The following is a 14,155-nucleotide window of genomic DNA, read 5'->3' as shown; positions in this document are numbered from 1 at the left end:
AGTATTAGTCGAATGGCATCTTCTGGCAGTACTTCTGTCTGCTGTTTTTAAACAGACCCAAAGGCGCTCTGTGTCAATGAAATCAAGGGGTGATGGTATGAATTATGTATTTTGGTTTTTACAAATATGCTGGCTGAGAACTCAGTACTGCTTCCCCCCCACCATTGGCAGTACTACTTTGAAGGAGATTGAAGTGATGAATGCATTTCATTAGGATATTTGGGCTCAGGTTCTAAGGATGAGTCAAAAGAATTTTGGTCATCCTCTCTCTTCATTGAAAAATAACTAGAGTTAATGGCATTAGGAAAAGTTATCCCTTTGAATATGGAAGGGGTCCTGGAATTGTGAAGAAGACAGTGTTTGTAATTTAGGGTAGTAACCATGTGAAAGTCACTGGTTTCATCAGACTTTTGTTTTTAAGTTTCCTGGATTTGTTCAAACTGAAAAGTCAAAGTGAAACTCAGGGGATGTGAACCCACTTGAATCAAAACCAAGGAGTGATGTGCCAAGTCTCCCATGAACCAAAACCTCTGGTTTTCTCACAGTTATAATCCAAACAGAATTACAGTAATAGAAATCAAATACTATACAAAATAGCCACTTTTACTCTTTTTAGCTTCTACTTAAAAAAAAATACAGCATATTAAAAATATCTGCTCATAAGTTTTGTTTTCAGCAGCAACTCTCAAAATATCCTGTGGTCATTTGATAGTTGGCAGTTAATATCTTGATCTATTCTCTTTCGTTAGTAATCCAGTCCTTTCAAAGTAGTCCTGTATGTTGGCATGCATAGCATAAACCCTTAACATCTTCATAGACTATATAATTTCACAGGGAAGATTATGCATAAAATTTAGAGTCCTTTATATTCCTAACTAGAAGAGCCAGGACAGAGAAGAGATGGGACTTTAATTATCTGAAAACTGCATGCCATGATTTCAGTACAAAGAAAGGGTGCTTAGCTTGTATATGACAGACTGGAGCACTGAGAAAAAATCTAATGACTACCTCCCCCCACCCCATTTACCATGTTTGAGAACCTACTATGACTGAAACAAGGGTTAAAAAAAAAATTTGCAGTACCATCACTCATCATATACCAAATAGGTTTTAAAGTCATAAAAAAGTGCTGGTCATAGAGGACCATGTTGGTAATAACACATGCTTTCAAACACTGGCAAATTGCTGAGGATATCTATTCTGTACATGCTTTTTTATATGTAAGTGTTAAAAAACAAACTCATGCATAAGAACTGTTAAAATAAAAAGTTTGATCAGATGGTTAAAAACTAGCCAGACCTAAGACAACCCATTTATGACTTTTTATGCCAAAAACTTAAAATGTTATTTTTTTTGTTTCACAAGATTAATTACCATCACTCTGGGAGTAGTGAGTTGTGCATGACTCTATGATGTCAATTAATGATTTTAAGAAAGGTGGTTTGCAAATGTAGCGCCATAATCCCCCGTGTATTACATCATTTCTGAAAGATCTTAACACGTGATAAGCAAGGAACATTTAACCTAAAAGACTTGAGTGTTTCAATCTATTTCTTTTTTTTTGTTGCAACATATTGATCAATCTTTTGGCCTTGAAGTCCTTTACAGTAAAATTAAGGGATCAAAATAAAATTTAAACTGCAAAGTAGCATCATATCTGTTTCCCTGTATAAAAGTTAACCCAACAATGTCATTTATTACGTGCATTTTAGGACCTAATGTTCACTGTTCTATACAGTTTCTTTGTGTGATTCATCATAAAAGTCAGATACTTACAGTCACAGAGGTGCTGATATCCATTTATTGTATTCTGTATAGTACAGTTATCTCTGTCAGAGTGATTTGCAGTTTTCATGCACTGAGTTACTGAACTACTCTAGTTGTCTAAAGTAAGCAATGCTTTCCCAGAGAGGGTTACACTGATCATTTTACGATCCTTATTGAATCCATTGAAATATTCAGAGTGTTGACCTGTGCTTTATATCTACTTTTGATGTAACATTTTTCCACAAAAATCTGTAGATTTTTTCTTAACAATTCACAACCTGACCTCTGTTCCTGGGATCTATTTTCCTTCTCAGTATTAAAAGAAGCTATAGAGCTTCCTTTTCTAAATTAATGCTATGCATTTGAAATACCTTTGTAATAATAAATACCACATGAACATATGTATCAAGCAAAGGATTTCAATTGTGATGACACTTGCTTCTCAAGAACAGACATTCTGGAGGAAAAAAATGTTGCCAACCCTAAATTGATTGACATTTGTTTACTTAACTCTCTCTTCTTGAAAGTCTGCACACCTATTTCAACCTTGAACAGTTTCCAACTGTGGTATACTGAAACATTTTTTCATTTATTAAGTTCAGTGTTGCCAACCCAAACAAAGAGTAATCAGTGATGATCCAAGCAGACCAAGCTGTCTAGCACCATACAATGTATCTGCATACTAATTTTCAAATTCCCTCACATTTCCAGAGAACTAATGGGATCATTTTCATTCTGTTACAGCAACTCAACAGTTACTGAATCACCATCTGTGTTTTCGTTAACCTGAATCAGATATGAATTCTGTTATTGCAAGGTAGAGCAGCTTGTTTAATGATTCTTAATCTTTTCTTTAATTAAATCATGCAGCCAACCTGAAAAATCTATCTTAATGCAAATTAGGAGCTTTTTTGGCATTCGCTTACAGTAATGCACTAATAAGGTTAATTTATGAAGGTTCTCTTCCAGTCTGTACAGATGATATTTGTTCGCTGCATATTTTTAGCATATTGTCCCTTTTTGTAATATTTAAAAAAATAATAAAAACACTGTTATTTTCCTTCTTATACAAAGAAGGCAGCCTGTGATCAGGCTTATTGTTATTAGAAAGTTAGAGAACAGTAAACGAAAAGCAAATTTCCCCCCTTCCCTAAGTATCTGTGTACACTGGTTGCACAATCACAATTCCAGATCTATAGAATAAAATAACCCTATGCAACTATTCTCCCCTCTCAGGCTTCTAGATAAATCATGATTGAGTTGAGATAAGCAGTAGGGCTATCATTTATAGGCAAGGTGTTCCCCTGAACTTTTTCCTTGTAACATGAATTTTAAAGCATAACTAATCCATTCTGAAATCATTCTGGATGCATTTCTCAGTTGCACAATTACTGCAGCTCTGGGTTCTGATGATCTCAGTCAAGAAAATCTCAGGCTGGAGGAACATTCTTTACAACTACAAAACAAGTTGAAAGCTATTCAAGTTGCTGAGTAAACAATATACTTTCTAAAAGAATTACTTTCAACACCCACAAGTCATTCAGTTACCAGTAAGATGGAGACTCCTTCCGTGTTGGCCTCTACCATTTTATTAGAATCGCATATATGTATTTAGAAACTACTGATTCCTTAAAACAGACTTTTCACAGAATTTTGCTAGTTTAGATTACATAAGATTCTTAGCCAGAGGATGGAGTTCCTGGTCAGAAGTAAGAGAGTCCATCACTGAGTAGCCAAAAGACCAGTGGTTAGGGCACTCACTCCAGATATGGGAGATCAGTCTTCAGGTCTGTGATCTCCTACTCTTCCAGGTAATAACCTACCCCCACCCCGCCCCCCAAAAAATCACCCTTTTTTGTCTTTTTCATTCTCTCCTTAATGAGTCTTAAGTATAAAAGTAAGGGAAAAAACTCCAACAGAAGAGAAAATCAGGTTCCAGATCCCCAAGAACAGAGACTTGAACTTGGGTTTTCCATATCCTACATGAATGTCCGAACCATTGACCCATTAGCTACTTAGGGAAGCAGGGCTAGGGGATGATCAGTCTCAAAACCTTTCAAAGTTCTTTGTCTTGCCCAACTGCAGTGTGAGAATTTTTTTTTTTTTGAAATAGTAAACATTTTTGCAGAATCGGAGAATGGAAAAAAACATATTTCCCAGCCAATTATAGTTATTACTCTAAATTGAGACTGAAAGAGATTACATTACCAACAGTTTGTAGGTATTCGTAAAGATATTTCATGTGTCACTTCATATTTTAATCACCTTGGAACCATAAGATTACTTTTGATCTTAAAACCCATTATTGATCAGAACCCCTTATTATATGCCAAGAATATAGAGAATCTAACATAAAAAACAAGGGGTTATTTATAGAATTTCCTTGGGATAAAGCTATTAAAATAGTAGGTTGACTTAGTTATTTTCCTAACTTTGTGTTGCTAAAAATGGAGTACAAAGGCACTTACAGAATCCAGAAGCGAATATCACTCAGTTCCTTCAGCAGTAGGCAAAAAAGAATACTGTAAATCTGCTCTCTCAAATAAAATTTGTAAGGTGCTCAAGTGTCTTTTTCTTCTACTGAGTCCATTACTAGTGAAGCGTGCCTAGCACTTTACCAGAATTCATAAGACATGTGCAGAACCTCTAAGTCTTGGAACAAATCTGCATTCTTCCAATGTTTTGCTTATACTGCAGCGAGTCTCTTTTCAGTGCTTGTTCAGGGATGGGAGGGATGTGAAAAGAGCTGCCACTCATGTGGTGGCTGACCACACACGATGATGGGTCCAGCAGGAGCTGGTGCTTCCCCTGAGTAGTGGCTGCCCTGCTATACCCCTGGTGAGCACCACCCCATCCTGCAAGCCAATTTCTTCTGTGTTCTGAAAAAGATGACAATGATGGAGAAATGCCTAAGAAGAAATAATTAGTTCTTAGAAATTTGAAGGCATGTGTTACTGTTGCAAGGTCACCATGAAATAAATAAGGTTGAAGTCTATAGTAATTATTCAGATGAAATGTGGCCAACACATGGGAGAGGAAAGGGGAAGGACATAATCAGACGTGACACCAAGTTTCTTAAACCAGGCTAATTACCTCTGAATGAGTCTCCTCAGTAGAGAGTAAATGAAGGCACAAAGTGCATCTTCGTTATGACAATGTTTACCCACCAGCAAGCCTTCATATTTTCCCAGGGCTGAGGACAGCATTGCCCTGACACATTCAATCAACAATAAACCAGCATTTTCTCCACAGCTGGGATCAACTTTTTAGGATCCAGAGGGCAAGAGTTGGAATTCAATAGGTCACTATTAAAATATTTACAATATTCCTGGGCTAGTGCTGAAATGGCAGGGCTGGCCTGAAGTAGAAGTCTCTTGGCATCTGTGCGTACCTCTAGTTCAAGCCGTTACAACACAGGCAATCTTCCATGATTCATTTATAGAGTTAAGTGTTAAGTTTCCATGAGCTTTTTGTTTGTATAAGGCAATAACTCTGGAGAATTGTAACCTTACAGCAAAGTTGCCATTTTGAGAATTTTAAACCATTATTGACTCCTGTCAGATCAGTTTCAAGACTTATTGACTTATGAAGTAAATATAGACTGAGGGAAAGTGAGGTGAAGTCAATATTTATCTTGAAGATCGATGCATTTTGATACTAACCAAAAATTAAACTCAATAAATGCATATATTATATAAAGCAAGGTTAGAAGAGATCCATTCAGAAAATTTGTCAATTTGAAATTTCCCCACGGAATCCAGTCTTGCAGATTCAATTTTCATTAGAAATTCTGTCCCTTTAAGGCTGGTTAAATGACAGTTATCAAAGTCCTAGCCAGCCAATCGCATCTTAATAGGATTGTCAAGTGGCAGCTCAGAGGGAAGGAAAAATGATGCCAAGAATTCAGTGATAGAAGCTGTTTCAGTATTCGGTGTAGCAGGTGAATTATACAAGTAGTGATGTTAGAAAGAAGTGCCTTGGTGGAGTCAGGATGGGAAAAGAAAAAAAAAAGCCATACAAGAAAATGGAGGGAGGGGGTAGATGTGTACCTGTTTGTGCATCACAGACCCAGTGCAATGTGATTATAGGGAAACAAATAAAAACGGCATGGAATAGTCATAACGGTGGTGGTTATTAAAAGGTAGTTCAGCATTTGCCAACAGTCACCATGCGTGAGATATAATGCTGTTGCATGTCATGACAGCTCTGGAGTATAAGCCTGGGGCTTATCTCCTTAAGCACCATAATTGTTTTGCAGATGTTCCTGTTGCGGACTGTCAGTATACTGCACTGGAGGGTGGAGCACTGTTGTTTGTCAGTCCCACGTGTCACTTACTGCTTATTTGGATGCATTGCTGACATGGTGTAAGTACCTCCTCTTTGCATGCTTTGCCTAACACAGGGTTGCTGGTATCTCTAGGCAAGTCAACAGTTTTGATCTAGTCTGCTGTGGCGAGCCTCTTGATTCATGCTCTTTGGTTTTCCTGGTTCCTGACCTTGGTTTTGGCTCTTCCCTGGACTCTGGCCCCAGATTTTCTGTTTCCTGCTTCCTGACCCCTGGCTTGACTCATTGCTTGGACTTCACCCTGTGGATTTCCCCTTGGCCACAGTAGCTTGGTTGCTGGTTTTCTGGATTCTGACCTAGGCCTGTGTCATAGATCCTGGTCCAGTTTCTTCTTCTGGATCTGGTAATTATCCTCCAGACTGTCAACCTTTCTTCAGAGACTGAATTCCCATGCCCTGATCCCCTTGCATCACATGACCTGACCTCCCTTGCATCATTCATTCAAATTATAGCCATCTGTAAGGAAGCATTCTATGTAGCAGCATAGATTTTTATTTTCCCAGTGTGTTTTCCTAGACAAACCATAATACAAAGGGAACCGTGTTTTTAGAAGACAAACTACATGAAATCATTTTCATACCCTTTCCTTCTGATATCACAGTACAAGCCTCCCAGTGCTATATCCACCATACCTGCAGTGTCCTGGCCACATTCCAACTTGAGTAATTACATTCAGCCTATCTAAATTCTTCCTCTGATTTGTCCATTTTGATTGTTAGCTCTCAGGGGCAAGGGTTATGTCTTATAATAAGTTCACACGGATCCTAGCACATCAGGCATTGATCGTCACTGGGACCTCTCGGTGCTTCTTAAAGGAAATAATAAATAAGAACGGTTTATTTGACTCCCCATTACTTACCTAGTTCTTGAAATATCTTTGTTTATAAAATGCAGTTGTCATGCTCTGCCATATTGCTTGTACATTTTATAGCACTTTAAGAATTGTGTTTGTTTTTCTGAGTCTGGTGCATGGCTTTTCATTCTACTTCCATCCTGCAACAACAGCCCTGAGAAGGGATGGTGTACAACTGCATTGCCCAGCAGGAATTTTGGAAGGCTAAGCATGTCTTGGCAGCCAGTAACACCATGTTACAGTCCACTTGTTGCAGATGGGTAGCCCCTGTCTACCCATGTCCTTTGCTGTCCCTTGGAGTATCTGGTGCCTGCTTGCTGTAAGCAGTCCTTGTGATCAAGACAGCACAGAAGGTACAGTTGTAGTTGCCTCCTGCACAGCAGATTCAAGAGGTGGGAGAATTTTTTGTGTCACACATCAATCCACACACCTGCCTAGGGGCCAGCTACAATTTGGCCCTCTACTTTAGCTATGATGTGATGCACTTTCTCTTTTGAAGTCATTTTCCTGTATGTCTTTTTAAACCACGACTTTACCCTTTGGGGGGAACACATGCTCAAGCAAAGTGAATTTTGAACATGCGTCAAAGATGTATGTGGAATATTAGTGTGAGATAATTGTTTGAAAAGCTTCTGAGTATTGAATTGGATGCATTTTCACCCTAGGAAATGGGGCTGACCTTATATTTACATAGCACCTTTCACCCCAAAGGATCTCCGAGTGCTTTGCAAACTTAACACAAGATACTCTCTGTTTACAGGAATCCCTTTGCCCAGAACTGGACCAGAGCCAGCTCCTATGGAGAGAAGCACAGAACCTGATTAACAATACACACAACAGTACACAACTATTTAGCCCAGGAAGTGAGAATACCTTTTCAAAATGAAACTACAGGAAGAATTTAGGTAGGCTGAATGCAATTACTCAAGTTGGAATTAGGCCAGGACACTGCAGGTATAGTAGATCCGTTCTCTGGGAATCTTGTGCTGTGGTATCAGAAGGAAAGGGCATGTAAATAATTTCATGTACTTTGTCTCCTAAAAACACTGTTCTCCTTGTATTATGGTTTGTCTCAGAAAACACACTGGGAAAATAAAACCCTATGATGTTACATAGACTCCTTCCTTACATATAGCTATAACTTGAATTAAAATGATAAAATGATATTCTAATTGGTAAAATATAATTTCATTTGAAATAAGTAGAGGAAATAGCAAAATTTAGCTTCACATATGCAGCAAAGTATATTTCTCATCCAGCATAAAAAGGTGCCATTTGTTTGATATCAGTTTGATGAATTATTAATTTTATCACAGCTAAGATGACAGCTAATATTAGAACATTGAATTATTAATTTTCAAATGTGGCAATAAAAAAGCAGAATAAACACAAATTGAAACACATTTTAGGTGCGCTCTTACTTGCTTACATAATCTGTTTAAGAACAGAACATCGGATGCAAAGGACAAGATTCAAACTTGCAAACTAGTTTGTTTTTTTTAAACGCACTCTTTAGATATGATTTTAACCTCTCAACTCGAGTAATATTTTCTAACTACTCTATTGAATGATTATTGGTTATTCCAGATCTAGATTTTAAAATAGAATCTTCATATAATTTACTTGGCTGCTGATATCCCATTTTGAGGTACCATAGCCATTGAATAAAAAGAAGCATTTGCAACCCCAGTTAAATAATCACTTCTGTTTTCAGAATGTCCAGGCTGAAAAACGCAGGTTATACTTAGGGAATAGTGCTTGCATTATCATTTTAGCCCTTGTTTTCTATGCCTGTATTTTATTCGTTCTTGTGTTGTTGCCTAAGGGATATTATCACTTCAGGGGCTATATTCCTTAAAAACATTTTTGCAAGGATTCAGCCATAAGAGCCAGCACAGGATTTATTTGGCTCTGCTGCTGCCCTACAGGCTAATACTGATTTTCTTGTCAAATGTCTCCTTTGGAAACATTCCTCCTCCCCAACTCTCCAGATGAGGATGGGAGCTTCAAAGCCTTCCTTACTCCATGCCAAAATAAGAAAGGTTCCCAAGTGTCATATTCACTTCTTAGAGGAACTCAGACTAGTATACTCTCATCCAGGTATGATAAAAGGACTGGAAGAGATGGGCCTATTTTTGGTATAGCAGAGGTTCAGAACAATCAATATGAATTTTTGAGGGCATTATTGCCAGCCAAGAGATGAAAAACAGCTGTCTGTCCCCAAGCTTCATTGGGAATTAATCCAGCTCAAAGCTGGATTAACTTCTATTTAAACACACACATACAACTTGTATTCTACTGCCACATATGGCGATTATTTAGCCTACAAGTATTAGACAGGACTAGCCGGTTAGGGTACTAGGGAGGCTTGTTGAAATTGCATGTTTTTATCCTGCTTACTACTAATATGTGGTTTGGGGGAGGAGGGGGGGAAGGAACTGTTGCCCATCTGAGGAGGATTAGTCCACAGAAGTTCACAGAAAGGTGTGAAATCATAAAAAACGAATGACAAAGATATGACCATCCAGTGAAAAGCACAAACTGTAATGCACTTATTTATAAACACTCTATGTGCTAAGGGTAGGTTTACACAGCAAGTTGAAGAGGTATTTTTCGGAAGGGTTGATGTATACTTACCTTGGTTGGCCAATAATACCATGGGTAACAATTGCAGTGAAAATGCAGTGGCATAGACTTCAGCATGAGCTACAAACTGACCCAGAAACTCTGATTATGCGCTCAAATTCCTAGTTCACATAAAAGTCTGTCATAATATTTTCAGTATTATTGTTATCTATGCATACTAATTTAACATTAGTTAAGGGCATTAAAGTTACTAAGCATAGAAATGTTTGGGGGCTTAAAGTTGGTAAGCATAGGTAAAGTAGCACAATATACTTGCTTATACTACAATCACAACTTATATTTTCTATGTACAACATGTCCAATGGCGATGTGTAGGGTGTGTACAGGGGTGCACGTGCACCCCCTGAGAGCACTGGTTCACCCCCTGTCAGGCCGTGCTCCCTGCTCAGGCAACGGGGGGGGGGGGGGGCAGGCAGGAGTGCTGATGCCCCCCTGTGAGCACCAGCTGGGGAGTGCGAGTGCTGGATGTCGGCTGTGGCCACTTCCAGAAGACCCATGGCCACTTTCAGGAGCAGTCTGGCCACTCACCGGTTGGTAAGTTTTGCCGTGCCCCCCACCCCCCCATTGGTGCGATTGGTCATGGGGGTACCCACTCCAGTCAGTGACTAGTCACTGAGGGAGCACATCTCCCCCCCCCCCCAACTAAGGCAGCAGAAGTCACCCATGACATAGCCTCTAAGACAAGATGGTGTTGTTTTATTTCATTGCTAGAGAAGGGTCAAGGAATGTATAAAGCTTGACCCTGCAATGTTCTTGGAGGTGCATTATCAACTTCAGTGTAGAATTCACCTTCACTTATTGTTCAGTATCTTGCAGGATTGAACCCTGTGGCCCCAAGAACAAGTGTCTTAAATACATGCTTAAATTTAAGCCTGTTAATAGTCCTGCTCAAAGTAATGGATCTACTGACATTCTTAAGTTTAAGCAGGTATCCAGGTTGTAGCCATATTGGTCTAGAGGAAAAGGCAACCAAGACTCATAGTACAGATGATATCTTTTATTAGACCAACAAGATTTTTGCAAAAAAATGTCTTTAACTTCAAGCTTTCAGGCACAAGCTCCCTTTATTAGACAGTGGAGAAAAGATTGTAAAAATCTTTTCCATCTATTGACTCCTCTGTGAAATCCTATGAAATATGAACTTTTATTTCTACCCAGGAGAACTTTTACAATCTTCTCTCCACTGCCTGATGAAGGGTGTTTGTGCCCAACAGCTTTCAATTAAAGACATTTTTTTGCAAAAATCTTGTTGGTCTAATAAAAGATATCATCTGTACTATGAGTCTTGGTTGCCTTAAGTTTAAGCATGCACTTAAGTGACTTCCTCAGTTGGATCCATAGCAGAAAATACATCTGAGAAGGAAGGAAAGTAAGTGCAGAGACCTGATCAAAATGAGCAAACTTCATACACTTAATAGAAACCAAAGGCATCTTTGCACATGCCCTGGGTATGGGGTTGGGGGGGGAGGGGGGGGAGCTCTTTAAAGCACCCACCGAATCTCATATATTCAGTGTCCTGTGCTTCAAAATGGTGGCAGGGCTTTAGTTAAAGCACCTCCATCAAACATTTTGAAGCCTGGGGGCACTGAATACACGAGACACCGAGGCTGCTGGAGCATGCTAGGTAGCATGCTCCAGCAGACTCATTAATCAAGTCTGCTCTGATGTACCATAATTACAGTACATCAGAGCAGACATCCTGCATGTCTATAGGCACCCTAATTCACCTGCTGACCTAAATTAATAACAGTAGTCATTGCTTAAGGTTAGGCACAGCTTAGCTGCTTTGTTGTATCAAGGCCAGAATGCAAATACCAATCAAGGCAAGCGTCCAAAGAGAAATCAGTAAGAATATATATAAAACCGAAATCCACTAACATTGCATGTGTTTGTTCTGTGCTTTGGAAATGTAGATGAATATTCACTTAATGGTACTTCATCTTGTAGAAAGCACTGTGATGAGTGCATTATAAATATTCAGATGCTTTACAGGTGCAGTTATTACAAATGTTACAGGTGTGATTTGAGTTTAGAGAGTCTGCTTGAGGTATGTGAAATAGTCACAACAAAACCCAAAACACTAGTTGGAGCTTAAGCTACAGACTCAACTTATACTCAAGAGAGAAGCCACTAAAGAGACCCAGATTGGGCCAGAGAGTTTAATTACAATACTCTTATCTAGGGTGCACTTTCAGATTTCACTTCTTTTCTTAGGGGAATTAGGACATCTAACTCAGGGAAGATGGATACTGTTGTAGGTTTTTTCTGCTCTTCTGGGTGCCCCAGACATTGTTTCTTCTTTTCAGTGGCCAAGAGGGTATTGTCTTACCTTGAGAGTTAGAAAAATGTCTGATAAAGGCTCTTTCTCTGCTGTACCACAGCAAGGGTTTTGCACTAACAGTGTACATCTACACATGCAATTAGTGTATATGAAAAAACTTATGAATGTATTCCTCCCAGGTGCCATGTCTTCATGTACACCAGAGACTGCAGCACAGTGACCCAAGTCAGAGCAACCCTGGCTGGCCCAGGGGTCAGCCTGCCTCCCCTTCTCCCCCCAGGCTAGCCCCCTATCCAGCTCAATGTGCTGTGGAGGAGCTGGCTGGGGCATGAGGGTGCTTCAGTGCAAGGCTAGCCAACAGGTAGGCTCTGCACTGAAGCACCCTTGTGCTCCAGCCAGCCAGGGCAGCATCTACAGCATGTGCACTGCTGTGGAGTTTTTTACTAGAAAATACAAGTAATATCTTGTTGTAAATACTATCAAATACAAATACTATCATGCTGTGGAGTAAATTAATTTACTCTTGCCCAATAGGGGTGCATGGGTGGACATGTGATATTTACTGCACGGCATTAGGCTATTGTGAAGTAAACATCTTGTATAGACGCAGCCACGGACCTCTTTAATTTCAGTAGTAATCTCTGGAATAGTTGTTCTTCTGAACATACAAAATATTCATTTTTGGCAGTTGATATTCTTTTGCTTTCTGATTACGTATCCATCCGGCTAGAACCTCTTCCCGTGCAGAAGGTATGGAGATGCTTTCGCTAACATTATATTTCATAGGATTGCAAGATATTACGAACTCAAATGTACATTGTTACATAGCTACAGTTCACTGTTTGGTGGGTGTCGTGAAACTACAATATTTGGAGGTGTTTGTAGAAAGGCATGCATGTTTTCTTGAATTCATGTTATTGCTATGGTGCAGTCTCTATGGATTGGTAGCATCAAGCTGTTTCCAGCCTTATCATCCTTATGTTTATATGTATTTCTTATGTTATAGTAGGGGCAGGATTGAATAACACAATAATTTTTATGTGTTTCTTCTTAAACAATGACTTTTGCATCTGGGAGAGGCTCAAAGCCTAAATGGCTGAGAGAAGTAATCGCTGAGAATTAGCATCTAACATGGGTATGTTTAATGGCCAGTCAAACAGACCCTTGTGGATATGGTTTGAGGCACACGATCCAGGTCCTTCCATGCAATGATAAATTTACACTTTAAAATAAGAGAACTGGAACAAAAATAACACCAAGAAACAGGTTATTCAGGGAAGGACATCTTTCATGGAGGGGAAATTAAATGAGAGACGGTAGCCTTAGGACATGTTTGAAAGGAAACAAATACTCTCCAGGTCATAATTAGAGCAGGAAAGTTTTCTGGTCTGGTAAACAGATACACCCTTGGGAGAGAAGGAAGTTGTATGCATAGTATGGCCTCCCCAAGAATCCAATGGATAATGTATATAAATGGCTAGATCAGAAACCATACTTAAATCTTGCCGTAGCAGTAAGTGTTTGTCTAAAGTTTCCTGGGCATAAGGTGATTTGGTTCCTTAGCCAGCAGGTTGAGTGCGATAGGCTGACAGGAGATTTTCCAGAAAACCCTGACAGGAAGGTCAGAGGCAGCAGCAGCTTTCTAACCTGATGAGATGAGAAGTGGACGCTACATTCTTAAAGCTTAAGATCCCCCTAAGATACAGGGATAAAGTAAACTCATTATTCTGATATTTTCTTGGTTGTTTGCTCTTATATCTCTGCCCATATCTCAACGTATGGTTACTGATTTCTTATGATTGCTCTTGTTTTTCTAATAAATCTTTTTTATTTTCTTTTATAACATATTATCAGTGATGAATGTGGTTTCAGAGTATTAGACCATACAGGCAGAGTTTTTTTAAGGATGAGGGGAATCTATAATTTCTGCATGTGTGACGAAACCAGGGTGTGATACTCTTAGTTGATGAAATCCCCTTTGCCAAGAGCTGGCAAGATCTAGGTGAGGCAGGTAAACCAGAGGCATCATTCAGGAAGGTCTTGGAGTATCTCAGTCTGTTCTCAGTGGTCAAACAGCAGACAGCAGAGAGGGTTTTAGAGCTGAAGTGCACCCCGAAGGTATGATAACACCACAGGAGTGTGTCTCAAAGGCATATCCTCTGAATCTGGGATTAGGCTATGTCACAGTTGGGATCATAATTCAGGTCAGCCCTCAAATGGCCTTGGATCAATTTTCCCAAGCAAGTTGAGTAGGAGGACTGCT

General features: G+C 39.3%; 1 long non-coding RNA gene across 1 annotated transcript; it reads left to right on the top strand.

The window, feature by feature from the left end:
* The first annotated feature begins 6,029 nt into the window (after positions 1–6,029).
* On the top strand, positions 6,030–8,076 carry LOC109281342 (uncharacterized). The gene is made up of 2 exons (XR_002087957.2): positions 6,030–6,132; positions 7,726–8,076. It is a non-coding gene; the product is annotated as an uncharacterized LOC109281342 (long non-coding RNA).
* The last annotated feature ends 6,079 nt before the right edge of the window (positions 8,077–14,155 follow it).

This window comes from Alligator mississippiensis, chromosome 4 (genome assembly GCF_030867095.1).
Source record: "Alligator mississippiensis isolate rAllMis1 chromosome 4, rAllMis1, whole genome shotgun sequence".
NCBI classification, from domain to species: Eukaryota; Metazoa; Chordata; order Crocodylia; family Alligatoridae; genus Alligator; species Alligator mississippiensis.
This window is presented reverse-complemented; position numbering and strand designations above follow the sequence as displayed.